We start from the raw sequence: 15,349 nt of genomic DNA, 5'->3' as shown, positions 1-15,349 counted from the left end.
ATTTCAGAGCTGGAAGGGGCTTTAGAAATTACCGAGTTCAGACAACTGGGAGGTAAGCTATGAGGATGTAAAAACACACAGAGTGATACAATAGCACTGGGGACTCCTCGGGGTGAGGTTGGGGAGGGATGAAGAATAAGACAACATACTAGGTACAGTGTACACTGCTGGGGTGACAGGTGCACTAAAATCTCACATTCACCACTGAAGAACTCATCTATGTAACAGAAAACCACCTGTACCCCCAAAACTATTGTAAAAAAGAAAAAAACATAAATAAATGAAGCAAAATTGCCCGAACTATAAATAAGTAAATAAAAGAAATTGTCAAGGTCACACTTGAAGTTTAAAGTAGGAAAATTGAAGGTTTACATGATTGCTCTTTCCTCAGAGATATTCCCTGGGAAACTATGAAAAGGAAATGAGGAGGGTGTATATTCCTGAGGACTCTAAGAACAATAGGCAGTGAAAGAGATTTGCTCAGAGATCATAGCCAGCCATGTGGTAGTCAGGCACTTCCACTGTGATGTCCTTCCCAGATCAGGCTTACCTGGATATTTCATGACCCATCTCCCTTGAAATATGCCTGCTTCACCTCCCCTCTCCCTCAGTACTGAGTAGTAGACTGACTAATAGATTCTTTTTTGGGAAATTCTTTTAATCGTTAATAATAATCTAATATGTTATTTCCTTAATGTTCTATTTTAACAATTGTAGTCTGTGTTTAGACTCAATGCTTTTTAAATTAACTTCCTTAAATGAAAAAAAAAGATAAAGAAAAAAAGAATTAAAAAAAGATGTTTACCTGACTCATATTCTCTTTCCCTCAACACTAGGTAATAGACAAGAAAAAGTTGGAGCACAGAGCTACAATTTACATTTTAAAAAATTCCAGGTTGCTGATTTTCTATCTTAACTGGAACCATTTTTTATAATTCTCTAAATAATAGTAATCTTTTCTTAAATGATGTATATGACACTCTCTTGCTTTTCTAATTCTTCTGGGTTATCTGTGGTTTCATTTGATTTCGTATTTATAATGCTATTTCCTTGTGTTAACTGTCCCTTTTATCTTGATTTGAATTACCAAGGGTTTATCCTTCTATTCACTTCATTCCATAAATATTTTGGAACCTATTTTACTCTAAGTGGTTGACCCTACACTTTTGTCTGTTTTCTAATTTAATGTCTGCCTTTACCTTTATTAGTTCTACTTGCTGTTTTCCTTGAAATTGGTGTTTTATTGATGAATTTTGGTTTATATATTGTTTTGTTTCATTGTCAATCTTTTTACCTCTCTAATGAAAATGTTTAGTTCATATATTTCCTCTTTTTAAAACAATAACAGCATTTAACTTTATAAATTGATTTCTGACTCCAGCTCCATGCTGTATATTCAGATATGTAATGGACATATTGGTCACTTGTCTCATCCTGCACATTCCCCTTTTCTGCTAGTGTACCTGCACAGCCTCTAATAAGCAGGGACTTGTGACACTACAGTCCTATGATTGATCACATAGGATCCAAATAGTCCTAACTGCTTAGACTGGACTGGGCATCTGATTCAACTGGACCAATCAGATTTTCCTCTACTTGAAGGCCAGACTTAGAAAACAGTGACTCCAGTTGGTGTCCGCTGAACTCCAAATGAGATATAAGAAAAAGTCAGAATTTGAGCAGCCATGTTCAACCCAAGATAAACTGAAATTAAAAAAAAAAAAAAACTAGCCTATAGATAAACTTATGTATGAAAAGAGGAAAAACCAAGAGACTGTGCAAAGAGAGACAGAAAGACAGAAAAGGTAGTCACCTTGATTTTTGCAAGATTTCCTGTTCTTTCTGCAGTTTGGCTTTCTCTAACCTCTAGTTTCCATTTTACTTAAACTAGCCAGAGTTACTTGTCTCACAACAAAATGATTTCTGACACAGTTATTTTATTTCATTTAAAAAATTTTAAATAGCATTTTTGACATTATTTTAAACTTAGTGGGTTTTTAAAGTTTTTAAATAGTGAGTTTAGTACATATGCTAGCCTGTGGGAAAACTAGCTAGTTGGTTCATAAACCTGCATCACAGTTTACCTGTAACAGCAACTTGAATTTTTAGTATGGTTCCTGGATTTCTCTGCTGCTTTCAATAACTTCCATGGTTCTTTACAAGAAAGGAAGTAAGTGGTGTAAATGGAAATAGCATGTATTAGTTTCCTATTGCTGCTATAACAAATTAACATGAACCTGGTGGCTAGAAACAACACAAATGTATTATCTTGTATTTCTGATAGTCAGAAATTTGAAATAAGATTTATGGACTAAAATCAAAATGTTGGCAGGGCTTTGTTCCTTCTGGAGGCTTTTGGGAAGAATCTGATTCTTGGCCTTTTCTAGCTTCTCAAGGCTACTTGTATTCCTTGGCCGTGGCCCCTTTCTCATCCTCAAAGCACTCACTGAGCTCTGTTTCCATCATCACATCTTCTCTCTGCTCTGGCCCTTCTGCCTTTCTCTTATCAAGATCCTTTTAATTATATTGGGCCCCAGATAAACCATCTTGAACTGAATCACACCTGCAAAGTCCCTTTTACCATTAAAGGTAACATATTCACACATACTCAATTCACATTCTGGAATGACAATGTAGACATGTTTGAGTGGGTGTTGTTGAGCCTGCCATGGAGCATTAGATTAAGGGCTGTTTATTCATATGCTCGTTCTGTAATCAATAGATCTTAAATAAGTCACTTAAATTCTCCACACCTCAGTTTCCAACACTGTGAAGTGAGGGGCTCGTACTAAATGAACTTTAAAAAAAATCTCTTCCTAGGCCAAAATTCTGTGTTTCTAGGTTACCATAAATCACACATAAAATAACACCAAATTGTCAGCATAATTTTGGAAGTGGTTATTTTTTTCTGAAGAATATTTTACTAATTTTACCTACTAGGTCTCTTAGTTTCACGCAACTATTTAAATGTTCCCTCTCATTTGACAAGACTAGCATTCTGTTTCCCACTACATATAATTATTTTGTCCTTTCTTAATGGCATTGGTACTCCTTCTTATCCAATACTTCCTTTCCTTTCTAATGCTTCTCTACACTCCTTCCCACTCATACTAACTGACTTCCTAATCCTAATCTCTTGCTTAAAAAAAAAAAAAAGAACTTGTAAGACTTACTAATATGCTGTGACTTTTAGGGAAGCTTATTTTAAATGAATACTCCTTTTTTTCCATTCATTTTTCAAAAAGTATAAAAGTAAAATAGGAGGCCTATTATCTGTACCTTCTTCACTCACTCCCATTCCACAAAATAAAAAAGCTCTATTTAGTCAATAATTTAAGCCTTTTAGTAAAATGCTGTTTCATAAAATAACAACTGTGGGAAATGTTAGGATTCCATCTACATTTTTCCTTTCCTTGAAGTTATTGCTCATCTGAAATCAGATGTGGTTCTCTGGTATCCCCACAACAGTGAAAATTGGACTGGAGAGAAGCCCTTGATCAAACAGAAGAAAGCTGAAGGAAGGCCTGGCACAGTGGCTCATGTCTGTAATCCCAGCACTTTGGGAGGTCGAGGCAGGCAGATCACTTGAGGTCAGGAGTTGGAGACCAGCCTGGCCAACATGGTGAAACCCTGTCTCTACTAAAAATACAAAAATTAGCTGGGCATGGTGGCATGCACCTGTAATCCCAGCTACTCAGGAGGCTGAGGCAGGAGAATTGCTTGAATCCAGGAAGTGGAGGTTGCAATGAGCCGAGACTGCTGTACTGCACTACGGCCTGGGCAATAGAGCTAGACTCCATCTCAAAAAGACAAAAAAAAAAAAAAAAAAAAAAACTGAAGGAAATTCATCTGGTTACAAGATTAACCTTTGCAAGGCCAATTAGGAAGGCTGGATAGCAGGCAGAAGGTGAGGTCAGGCACAAGGCACACACTGTCCTCGCATGTCATGCATGGCAAAAAGTATAGAGGCAGGGCATGGTATCCAGGTGGTAGATTGCAGGCAAGGCACAAGGTCGCTACTGCCCTGTGCTGTCCATTCCTAGCAATAATCACACCTGTGTGTGGACTAAAGCAAATAAGGTCTAGCTCTTTTGTTCTCTCCTCACATTGACCCTCACATTGAAACTACTTATGTAATTCCCACTTTTCAGGATTGATTTTGGAAGTGAAAGGAGACAACAGGAAAGCAAAGACTGACTTTCAGGACTAGCCCTTCTTTTTGGAAACTGAGCTCCTACCTTCTCAGATATTCCTTTTAATTCCAAACCCCAAACAGCACAGTATCTGGAGAAACCAAGAATACTTAGAGGAATTGTCAGAGATTAAATAAAGGATATTAAGTGACAATCTCATGCAGGAAAGAGAATACACTTAAGTGAATATTTTATACAATTCAGTTTATTGTTGTAGCCCCGCTGTTAATACCACTCCCATCAACAGAAATTAATACAACTATGTATTTCAAAATTAGCAAGAGCCAAGATGAGCAACTTTCTCTTTCTTCAGTACCTATTTTCGATACTTTCATTATCCTAACTCTGAATTTGCCCTGAAAGTGCATTCCAATTAATGTCTAACACCAGGCAGCTTATGATGTGGTTATTGACTCCTTAGGGAATGGAATTAAACCATTAAATCCATTTTCTAAATCTAGGGTGAAAGGTTAATGGATTGACTAAAATGCTAAACAAATTTAAAGTAATATCCCTTGGAGGAAGAAATGAGGAAAAATGTCAAATGCTTGTCTTGCCAAATTTTTTCTCTGTTCTTAAATGCTCTAAATAATGTCAAAAGAACTGCAGAAAAACTATGGAGGCTAAAAAATTAAATAATGATGCGTCCTTTGTAACTGTCTTCCACCAAGCAATTTGTAGCAAATTTGAGTTTTTACCTTATTTCCTGGAAGACATAGAATAGTAGGTCAACAGGAAATGTTATTTACATTTAGCAGTTGGCAGAGATTAAACTGCAAGAAAAATTGATATGTGCAGCTTCTCACATCAACGATAAGAAAGAGAATAATATTCAGAACCTGTGAATCCAGCTACATTACTTATTTCCTGGACTATCCTTCCTTTCTGAAAATTAAAAATATGATATTGCAGTTGAATACATAAAAATTATTTTCCTTCTGAAAATCTAAGCTCAACTCTAAATGATACAGCAGATTATATGAATGCTTAAAATTATTCTTCTTCCTCCCTACCTCCATAGAAAGAGCGATGTACTCTGTCTTTAGACTTTGGACTTGCCACTGCAACTTGCTTTGACCAATGGCCTATTGAAAGACATGACATCAGCAGGAGCTTGAAATGTGCTCGCATAGTTGTCTTCTTGTGCCTCTGGCATTGCCATGAAAAAAGAGTCCTCTGCATACCTATTTGCCCCAGGATGAAGACCAGAGCCAAACCTGTAGCTCGAAGTTGAGCTGCTTGGCTGAGTCTAGTCCAGGTGAGCTAATTCCTGCCAACCAGCAAACTCATGAAAAATTTAAAAAAAAAAAAGAAAAAGAAGCACTGATTGTTGAATGGCACTGAGACATTATGGTTGTGCAGTAACAACTGACCAAACGGATGAGAGTTACGTGGTCTACAGTCTATGGTCTGAAAATAGTTGATTTCCCTTTAGGTCTGTTTCTGAGCTGCTTTTCCTATTTTGAACTCCTGAGTCCTAATTCTCCCAGGCTAAGGTGATTTGCTCCAGCTCCCAGCCATTATTATAATTTTGCAACTAAATTTTGTTTAGTTTTCTTTGCTACTGCTGCAATATTTACAATTTAAATTACCATAAACTTTGTGTACCATGTTGCTTGGCTTTTTATGTTGAAGGAGTTCAGGAAATAACCCCCTGAAGTATGCCATTTTGGACCTCAAACTGAGGGCACTTGGGGAACAGCAAATGTGGGGAAAGGTTTTCTCTGAACTACCCTTATCTACCTAAAGAGAAATCCTCCATATGAAATGCAATTGTCATGAATCCCCTCCCCAGAAATCTCATCAACCAGAGAAGCTTAAACTTGAGTTGCAGGTGAGAAAACTGGATAATCCCATGGCCAGAGAGACAGACTGTTGTCACCTTTTCTTCTGAGGACCTATTTATCTTGTCCCTAAAGCATTTACTGTCCCCTAAGTTGTCTACATCCCTCCTCCCCTTTCCCCAATGAAGAGAGTATATAAGCTTCTCTATAAGGTTTTTTTGGAGTATTTACTTTTCCTTCGTGTGACGCCCCCATGCATGTAATAAATTTGAATACCTCTTCTCCTGCTAATCGGGCTACTTTCGGTTTATTTTATAGACTCAATTATCAAACCCTCAGAGAGTAAAGGGAAAGTCTTTCCTCTTCTACGCTGCTATTGCCCAGGGCAATCTGTGGAATCCCGAGGAATGTAAATGGGCTTAAGGTATTTACAGATTTGGTTTCTGCATATTTTTGCTCTTTTACTGTATTTGGAGGAAGACAGCTCTGAAGTCACTATTTCTTTGGTATAGATTTTATCACTGTAAAAATCTGATTTGCATGTAACATTCAGAGAATAACATTTCCAATCATTAGTTTAGAAATGCAGAATGTGTACCAATGTGAACATATGATTGTCACTCCTGTTTCATGGAATTGTTTCCTAGGGTGGCTACAGAACCTTGGTCTAGCAGTGCCAAATCAGATGAATGTCTACCAGACTCTGAAATTTGAATAGGGATAATGTACATGGAAATGTTAGAACTGCTGGGGTCAGATTTATTTATTTATTTATTTATTTATTTATTTTTATTATACTTTAAGTTCTAGAGTACATGTGCACAAAGTGCAGGTTTGTTACATATGTATACATTGCCATGTTGGTGTGCTGCACCCACTAACTCGTCATTTACATTAGGTATATCTCGTAATGCTATCTCTCCTCCCTCCCCCCACCCCACAACAGGCCCCAGTTTCTGATGTTCCCCACCCTGTGTCCAAGTGTTCTTGTTGCTCAGTTCCCACCTATGAGTGAGAACATGTGGCATTTGGTTTTCTGTCCTTGTGACAGTTTGCTCAGAATGATGGCTTCCAGCTTCCTCCATGTCCCTACAAAGGACATGAACTCATCCTTTTTTATGGCTGCATAGTATTCCATAGTGTATATGTGCCATATTTTCTTAATCCAGTCTATCATTGATGGACATTTGGGTTGGTTCCAAGTCTTTGCTATTGTGTAGTGCTGCAATAAACATACGTGTGCATGCGTCTTTATAGCAGCATGATTTATAATCCTTTGGGTATATGCCCAGTAATGGGATGGCTGGGTCAAAAGGTATTTCTTTTTTTTTTTTTTTTTTTTATACTTTAAGTTCTAGGGTACATGTGCATAACGTGCAGGTTTGTTACATATGTATACTTATGCCATGTTGGTGTGCTGCACCCATCAACTCATCAGCACCCATCAATTCTGTGTGATGTTCCCCTTTCCGAGTCCAAGCGATCTCATTGTTCAGTTCCCACCTATGAGTGAGAACATGCGGTGTTTGGTTTTCTGTTCAAAAGGTATTTCTAGTTCTAGAACCTTGAGGAATTGCCACACTCTCTTCCACAGTGGTTGAACTAGTTTACAGTCCCATCAACAGTGTAAAAGCATTCTTATTTCTCCACATCCTCTCCAGCACCTGTTGTTTCCTGACTTTTAGGGATCAGAATTTTTATCCAGTCTCATGTAGACAGTAAAGATGATCAAAGAGAATCTAAACATCATTAGCTATCTTCACTCAAGGAAGAGACAACTTCCCCAGCCTGCAGTAGAATGACCCAAGTGAACTGATATAATGAACACCCTCTCCTGGAAAGGCAGTAAAAAATAACTTTAGGTGCATTTTTAAGTTATCATAAAATAACGGAACTCTTCATTGTTCAAAAGAATAAAAGCCCAGTAATCCAAAGAGATAGGTGAAGTTGGTGAGTGTTTTGAAGATTTAATCTACCTTAAGTTTTATTTATTTATTTTCGTTAGCTGTTTCTTCTTTTAATTTTTAAAGAAATTTTTAATTTTTAATTCATACATTATATTTGTACATATTTATGTGGTACGTGTGATATTTTCTTAAATGTAGAGAATGTGCAATGATCAAGTCAGTGTATTTAGGATAATCATCACCATAAGCATTTATCATTTCTATATATTGATGACATTTAAAATCTTCACTTCTGGCTATTTGAAATGTACAATACATTGTTGATAACTTTAGTCACCCTAATCTACCATTGAACATTAGAACTTATTTCTTCTAATTATACACCATTAAGCAATCTCTCTTCATCTCCCCCTCCACACACACTCACATCCTTCCCAGCCTCTGGTAACTATCATTCTACTGTGTCTCCACGAGATCAAGTTTTTTAGCTTCCACAGTGAGTGGGAATGCATCTTTCCAATGATAGACTTTGGGTAGAATTCTGTAAGAAATACAGCTGATAGGATCGATATAAAATTGCTGTATTATATTATAAGTCCACTTTTATAGATATCTATTGATAAAATGCACATAGTGGGATGTGGTTCAGGCTCTCAGGTTCCAGGATTCTCAGTCTTGGTACTATTGACATTTTGAACCAAACAATTTTTTTTTTTTTTGAGACAGAGTCTTGCTCTGTCACCCAGGCTGGAGTGCAATGGTGTGATCTCACTGTAACCTCTATCTCCCAGGTTCAAGCTATCCTCCCGCCTCAGCCTCTCAAGTAGCTGGGAATACAGGCACACACCACCACGCCCAGTTAATTTTTATATTTTTAGTAGATACAAGGTTTCACCATGTTGGCCAGGTTGGTCTCCAACTCTTGACCTCAGGTGATCCACCCACCTCAGCCTCCCAAAGTGTTGAGATTACAGGCGTGCACCACTGTGCACGGCCAAAACAATTATTTTTGTGGGGACTGTCCTGTGCATTGTAGGATGTCTGGCAGCATCTCTGGCCTCTACTCGACAGATGCCAGTAGCACCACAGTTGTGACAATCAAAAATATCTCTAGATATTTCCAAATGAGACAAAAGTAGTCCAGTTGAGAGCCACTGAGTTAGAGGATATTGTATTCTAATTTATCAACTAAAGATACCACTTTCCCTTTTCTTCTCCTCCATGATTTTGCTAATCCACCTGATCTTCATCCTCTCTCTCCTCTCCCTACAAAGGCAGTCATTCTTCATGCAAACCTCTCACGCTTTATAGAAATGTCCCACTGCATTAAAGTTCAGCTATAATGCAATGGTAAATGTCAAAGCAACATTTATAGAGACAAACTCCTAAATAAACAGGGACTGGTGAACATAGCATCAGTTTTGCTTTTTGGTTCCAATAGTGTATATTGAAACTAGTCTGTACCTGCACTAGTTTATTACATAGATCTAGACATCATAATGGTATTCGTTAAAGAGATATTTCACCTGTATCTTATTATTCTCAATTGTATAGTCAAGAGTAGAACATTTTTCTTCTGATCTGAAGAAACTTTGTATGCCAACAGCTACAACTAGTCTGATTCTTATAATTAGACAGTATAAGATTTCTTGCATGCAAACACCATAATCATATTTTGTTTTCAACAAAGAACCATCTGTTTTCTAAAGGATGTGCTACCAGGCATGCAATATTTCATTTAGATATTATGGCGCTGCTGCTATATTATCCTTGCTATGTGAGCCATATCATTGCAAGTATGAAGTCCGCAAGCCATGTGTTGCAATAAGGTTATCTCCTTTTCTACTGTTAGTTTTGAGGCAACGTGTCAATAGTTTATGCACACAGTGACACAGAAAAATCTGGGGAGTAACTAAGATAGTTCGTAGTAGAGCCAACGACACTGGCAGATGGTGAATGCCCTTCCACAGTGTTCAAGCACAGGCTACACAAAGTAAGGGCTACTTGCTTGGAGTGGGCAGTTGGCCTATCTAATGTGCATGTTCCCTCCAAGTCTAATATTTTATTATTCTTATTTTTTAAACTTCAATTTCAATCAATCAATTAACCCTTGAACTGTTTTTAGAAAGTAAATGCTGTGAGCAGTAATGCCTAAATCCCATAAAATGGAGATTGTCATCTCCATTTTACAGATGGGGAAAATAAGTCTTAAAAAGATAAAAGTACCCCCTTCTAACTCCATGTCAAAGCAGAGATTTAAGCCCAGGTCCAGCTGACTACAGCGACTACCCTGAAGTAGCGGACTAGGAGTCAGAGCATATGATGAGTTTTTAGCCGAGACATAATAAACAAGCCAGAGATTTTTGCCACACACACACACACACACACAAAATTCTTCATCTTTTAAAAACTTCTATGCTTTGTATCACTTATGATGAGATCCTATATTAAGCAAAAAACTAATTAGTCAATGAAGAAAACCCTGTTAATAAAAGTGTTCTGCTACAAGTGACACTTTGTTCTCTAGTTAAGTAATTGTATTGGTTCAAAATGCAATTAAATTTTCTACACACAAATAAAAACTCAGTTGAAAATGAAGCATAAATCCATATCACTTTAATTCTGTTATCTCTTTTAAAACTGCATGTACCAATTTAGTGAAATGGTTTATATGTGTGTGTGTCTGTGTGTGTACAATTTTTAAGTAGTTTTAAGTCCTAGGTTTCATATTTGCACCACTTTCCCTCAGACCTTAAAAAAGATTTGTAGAGAAACACAATTGAAAATAGATCAAGAATTTTATTTATGGTACAACTATTTTCCTGATAGAAGTCAGAAAATTATAAAACAAGATGGTTTTCAGTATATATATTTGAGAACAAGATGAGGAAGCAAAATGCTAAAAACCTGTACTTGAAATGCTATTTCTGTATAAAAATAATGAAATGTCAGGATCAAGAGGAATCCTGTAAATCACGTTATTAGCTTCTGTTTTAGTTTATTACATGCAGCTATGGATCTGAGACCTTTTCTCTTATTAAATCTACAATTGGCTAAATTGACACAATTTCACTCTCATAAGAAAAGAGAATCCTATCTAAATTACATGATTTAGTTTTACCCATTATTTGACCTTTCCTTCGCTTATATTTCCTATTTACAGTTTCAAGCTTTTGAAAGCTGGCTTGACATACAAAGTATTTTTCTGTGGCAAACAAAATAAATCAGTCCCTTCAGAACGCTTTACTGTATTTATATCCCATCTTGTTCCAAAAGATAGAGAGGATTTACAAAATCATGTATAATAATATGACAATATTTAATGAGATAAAAAGTTAGAAATGAAGAAAATAATGAGGGAAATCTTTATAATGTTATTTACTTCAAAAGTAAAGTTGATTAACCACTTAGTTGCTACTGCTCAAGATTATAAACAAAATAACCAATACCAGACAAACATGCTCTATTAGTTTTACTGTACTAGGCCATTTCTCTTCGCTTATAGCCCACTCTTACTTGTTTCATGTAAAGTCTTTCTGGAAGAACACCAGGTTAGCATAGTATTAAAGTGAGAGTGGATACCATTTGTTGAGCATCTCCTCTGAAGCACCCAAATAATCACTCATTCAATTTGGTCACATTCTAAGCTAAATTCAACTCGACCAGCAGACATTTGTGCCCTGTTATTTCATGTTTTCCCACACATGTATTTTTTAGGTGCCCTCCGAGTATAAGCTCCTCAAGGGCAAGAACAAGGTGTTTCACCCCTTTATACTGCTCACAATCCCAATTCCACCATACTCTTCCCACCATGAAAAAATTTTATTGCAAAAGCAGTCTATGGGAAGAGTGATCTTTGCCCATCCTGCCTGTGTGTGTGTGTGTGTGTGTGTGTGTGTATCATGGTCTAAACTACTTACTACAGATTCTGAATCCCAATCCCAAAGTCTATAAATAAAATGTGGTTTTGCAGCTTTGCAGACACTGCCGCTGAGGAAAACCCTGTACTATTAGCCATGGTCAACCCAACCGTGTTCTTCGACATTGCCGTCGACAGCGAGCCCTTGGGCCGCATCTCCTTCGAGCTGTTTGCAGACAAGGTTCCAAAGATAGCAGAAAATTTTTGTGCTCTGAGCACTGGAGAGAAAGAATTTGGTTATAAGGCTTCCTGCTTTCACAGAACTATTCCAGGGTGGTGACTTCACACGCCATAATGGCACTGGTGGCAAGTCCATCTATGGGGAGAAATTTGAAGATGAGAACTTCATCCTAAAGCATACAGGTCCTGGCATCTTGTCCATGGCAAATGCCGGACCCAACACAAATGGCTCCTAGTTTTTCGTCTGCACTGCCAAGACTGAGTGGTTGGATGGAAAGCATGTGGTCTTTGGCAAAGTGAAAGAAGGCATGAATATTGTGGAGGCCATGGAGCGCTTTGGGTCCAGGAATGGCAAGACCAGCAAGAAGATCACCATTGCTGGCTGTGGACAACTCAAATAAGTTTGACTTATGTTTTATCTTAACCACCAGACCATTCCCTCTGCAGCTCAGGAAGCACCCCTCCACCCCATTTGCTCACAGTATCCTAGAATCTTCATGCTCTCACTGCAGTTCCCTTTGGGTTCCATGTTTTCCTTGTTCCCTCCCATGCCTAGCTGGATTGCAGAGTTGAGTTAAGTTTATGATTATAAAATAAAAACTAAATAACAAAAAACAAAAAAAAATGTGGCTTTGCAAAGAGTCAAAAGAGGTTCTTATAAGTTCAAGCATGTCCCTTCCAAAATTCACATGTTGAAGTCCTAATCCTCATTACATCAGACCTTATTTAGAGGTAGGATATTAACAGAGGCAATCCAGGTAAAAATGAAGTCATTCAGGTGCACCCTAATCTAATATGACCAATGTCCTTATAAGAAGAGGATATTAGGATTCAAACTGGTATAGAAGGAAAACAATGTGAAGATATAGGTAGAAGACAGCCATATGCAAGCCAAAGGGAGATATAGAACAGTTGTCTCCCTCACGGCCTTCAGAAAGAACATATTCTGCTGACACCTTGATCTCAAACTTCTAGCCTCCAGAATTGTGAGAAAATTAAATTCTGTTGTTTACGCTACTCTGTTTATAGGTACTTTTTGATAGCAACACCAGGAAACTAACACAGAAGGTTTTTTTGTTTTTTTTTTTTGTTTGTGTTTTTTAACTTGCAGCATCTAGGTATTATTTGAGACTGTCTGAACTCATTGAGATAAGAATCATACACATTTTACTCTTTGTTTTTATATATAGCAAACTACTAAGACTATATACACAGTAGGGTCGTATATCAATATTTAGTTCTACTCATTAATTAATGATGGTAACCTTTCACCAGTTTTGCAGGAGAATAGTGTGTGTTCTGGTCCAGTCTGAATGATAGCATTTATAGTATCCTCATAATCAACAACATCTTATTGAGGTTATACCCTGTGCCTATTACTGTTATGGGCACTTCATTCACGTTAAATCTTTTAATCCTGACAAGAGGAAGGAAATGCTATTATTATCTCTGTACCTTGCTGTTTTGCATACTATCTCTTCTTTCTTCAGGCCTTTACTACTAACCACAGAAAGTTCAAGTCTTATTTGTTTGCTTAAAGAATATCCTTTAAGAACTAATGTTTGATAGCTCCTTTTCTCAGGAGTCTTTCATTGTATTAATTTGTTCTGCAAGATGTTGGATATTAACAGTATAAGTTAACGAAAGTTTTGCATGATAATGCAGCTCTCTGTCATCCTGTAGTTCACCTGTTTCAGAATCATCTTGAATACTTGTTTGAAATTCTCATTCCAAGGTCCAATGTCAGACCTAATGAATTAGTTTCTAAGGGTGGGGCCCTGACAACTATATTTGTAAATAAACTTTTTGGACGATTCCTCTGCACATTCAAATTTGAGAACCATGGACTATTTTGAAAATGCCATCTGTGTTTTCACTAAATATTAGTTCAATTGATTTATTAACTAATTAATGGAGACCTTACCTACTAATCATATGGGAAGAAACTTTACAAATTATAAAAGGTTAAATATAAAATTATAATAAAAAAATCAAGGCAGTTTTAAAGCAGATTACATTCACACTGTTAGGAAGACAAGGAAAGCAAGCATTAATACTCAACAAATGAGCCTGAAAACATCACTAATCCATCTGCTTTACATTAAATGTCTCATTAAGAAGGACAATTTTAGCGTATGGTTACTGACCTTGGTGGATTTCACCAATTATTTCATAATACTTTAATCCAAGTTACAAGTTCCAGCACATGTATTGACAATGAAGTCTAATGGACTGGAAAGAAGAAAAGAATTCATTATAAAAAATATATTAGTCTCATTATTTCCAAAAGTCTTCCATCAATTTGATTTGCCAGAAGTCAATAGTTTTATAGAAAAGCCTAAATATTTCTAAGTTCTTGATTGGTAACAGGAAGAAGCATGTTGTGTAGCCAGCCTCCAAGATGGCACCCAGTAATCCTGACCTCCTGGTTTTCATACCCTTGTGTAGTTCCCTCCCATATTGAATAGACCTGACTAAACTCATTGAGATAAGAATCATATATATTTTACTCTTTGTTTTTATATATAGCAAACTACTAAGACTATATACACAGTGGGGTCAGATATCAACATCTAGTTCTACCCCTTAATTAATGATGGTAACCTTTCACCAGTTTTGCAAGAGAATAGTATGTGTTCTGGTCCAGTATGAATGATAAAATTTATAGTATCCTCAAAATGAACAACATTTCATTGAGGTTATACCCTGTGCTTATCCATCCAGTAGGATATTGCAAAAATGATGGGAGTGGGACTTCTGAGGCTAGGTCATAAAAGATACTATTGCTTTTCTCCTGGTTTCTCTCTCCTGTTACTCTGAAAGACTCCTGCTGTCATGCTGCATGGACACTTAAGTAGCCTATTGAAGGACACATATGAAGAGAAACTGCTTTCTGCCAACAGCTGACATGAACTTTCTACACATGTTGAGTGAGTCATCTTAGAAGCAAAACCTTCAGCCCTGGACAATCCTTCAAATAACTGCAGCTTCAGCTGCCATCTTGATTGCAAACTCACCAGATACCCTAAACCAAAATCATGCAACTAAGCCACTCCTGAATTCCTAATCCACAGAAACTGCATGATATGGCAAATGTGTATTTTTGCTTTTAAATATTTTGTTATATACCAATAGATATAAATTAATACAGATATAAATGCAATAATTCCAAGGATGCTTACATGCTGGAATAGCACTTGATATTATTAACCTACCTCTCTGCAGCCCTTCAAATCCAGGTGTTATTTTCACTTTTCCACCATCTTTTCAGAGAGCTCTTTCTCAATCCCTTCTGCTTTCTTTCTCCTTTTATCACTTATGATTGGTCCTTTCCAAGAGATCTACTTTTTATTCTCTTGGTTCATT

General features: G+C 36.9%; 1 long non-coding RNA gene and 1 pseudogene across 3 annotated transcripts in view; one reads left to right on the top strand and one right to left on the bottom strand.

The window, feature by feature from the left end:
- LOC117079201 overlaps positions 1 to 15,349 on the bottom strand; it is a 78,083-nt gene that overhangs the window by 36,266 nt on the left and 26,468 nt on the right. The window contains exon 3 of one of the 2 annotated variants that reach the window (XR_004435312.1): positions 14,131 to 14,215. The exons of the other annotated variant lie outside the window; for it this stretch is intronic. This is a non-coding gene — a long non-coding RNA (uncharacterized LOC117079201). The remainder of the gene's footprint in view (positions 1 to 14,130; positions 14,216 to 15,349) is intronic. 2 annotated transcript variants of the gene reach the window in all.
- LOC117079200 lies at positions 11,864 to 12,399 on the top strand (annotated as a pseudogene). The gene has a single exon (XR_004435310.1). The product of XR_004435310.1 is annotated as a peptidyl-prolyl cis-trans isomerase A-like (transcript).

Source organism: Trachypithecus francoisi, unplaced genomic scaffold (genome assembly GCF_009764315.1).
Source record: "Trachypithecus francoisi isolate TF-2019V2 unplaced genomic scaffold, Tfra_2.0 Lachesis_group7, whole genome shotgun sequence".
NCBI classification, from domain to species: Eukaryota; Metazoa; Chordata; class Mammalia; order Primates; family Cercopithecidae; genus Trachypithecus; species Trachypithecus francoisi.
This window is presented reverse-complemented; position numbering and strand designations above follow the sequence as displayed.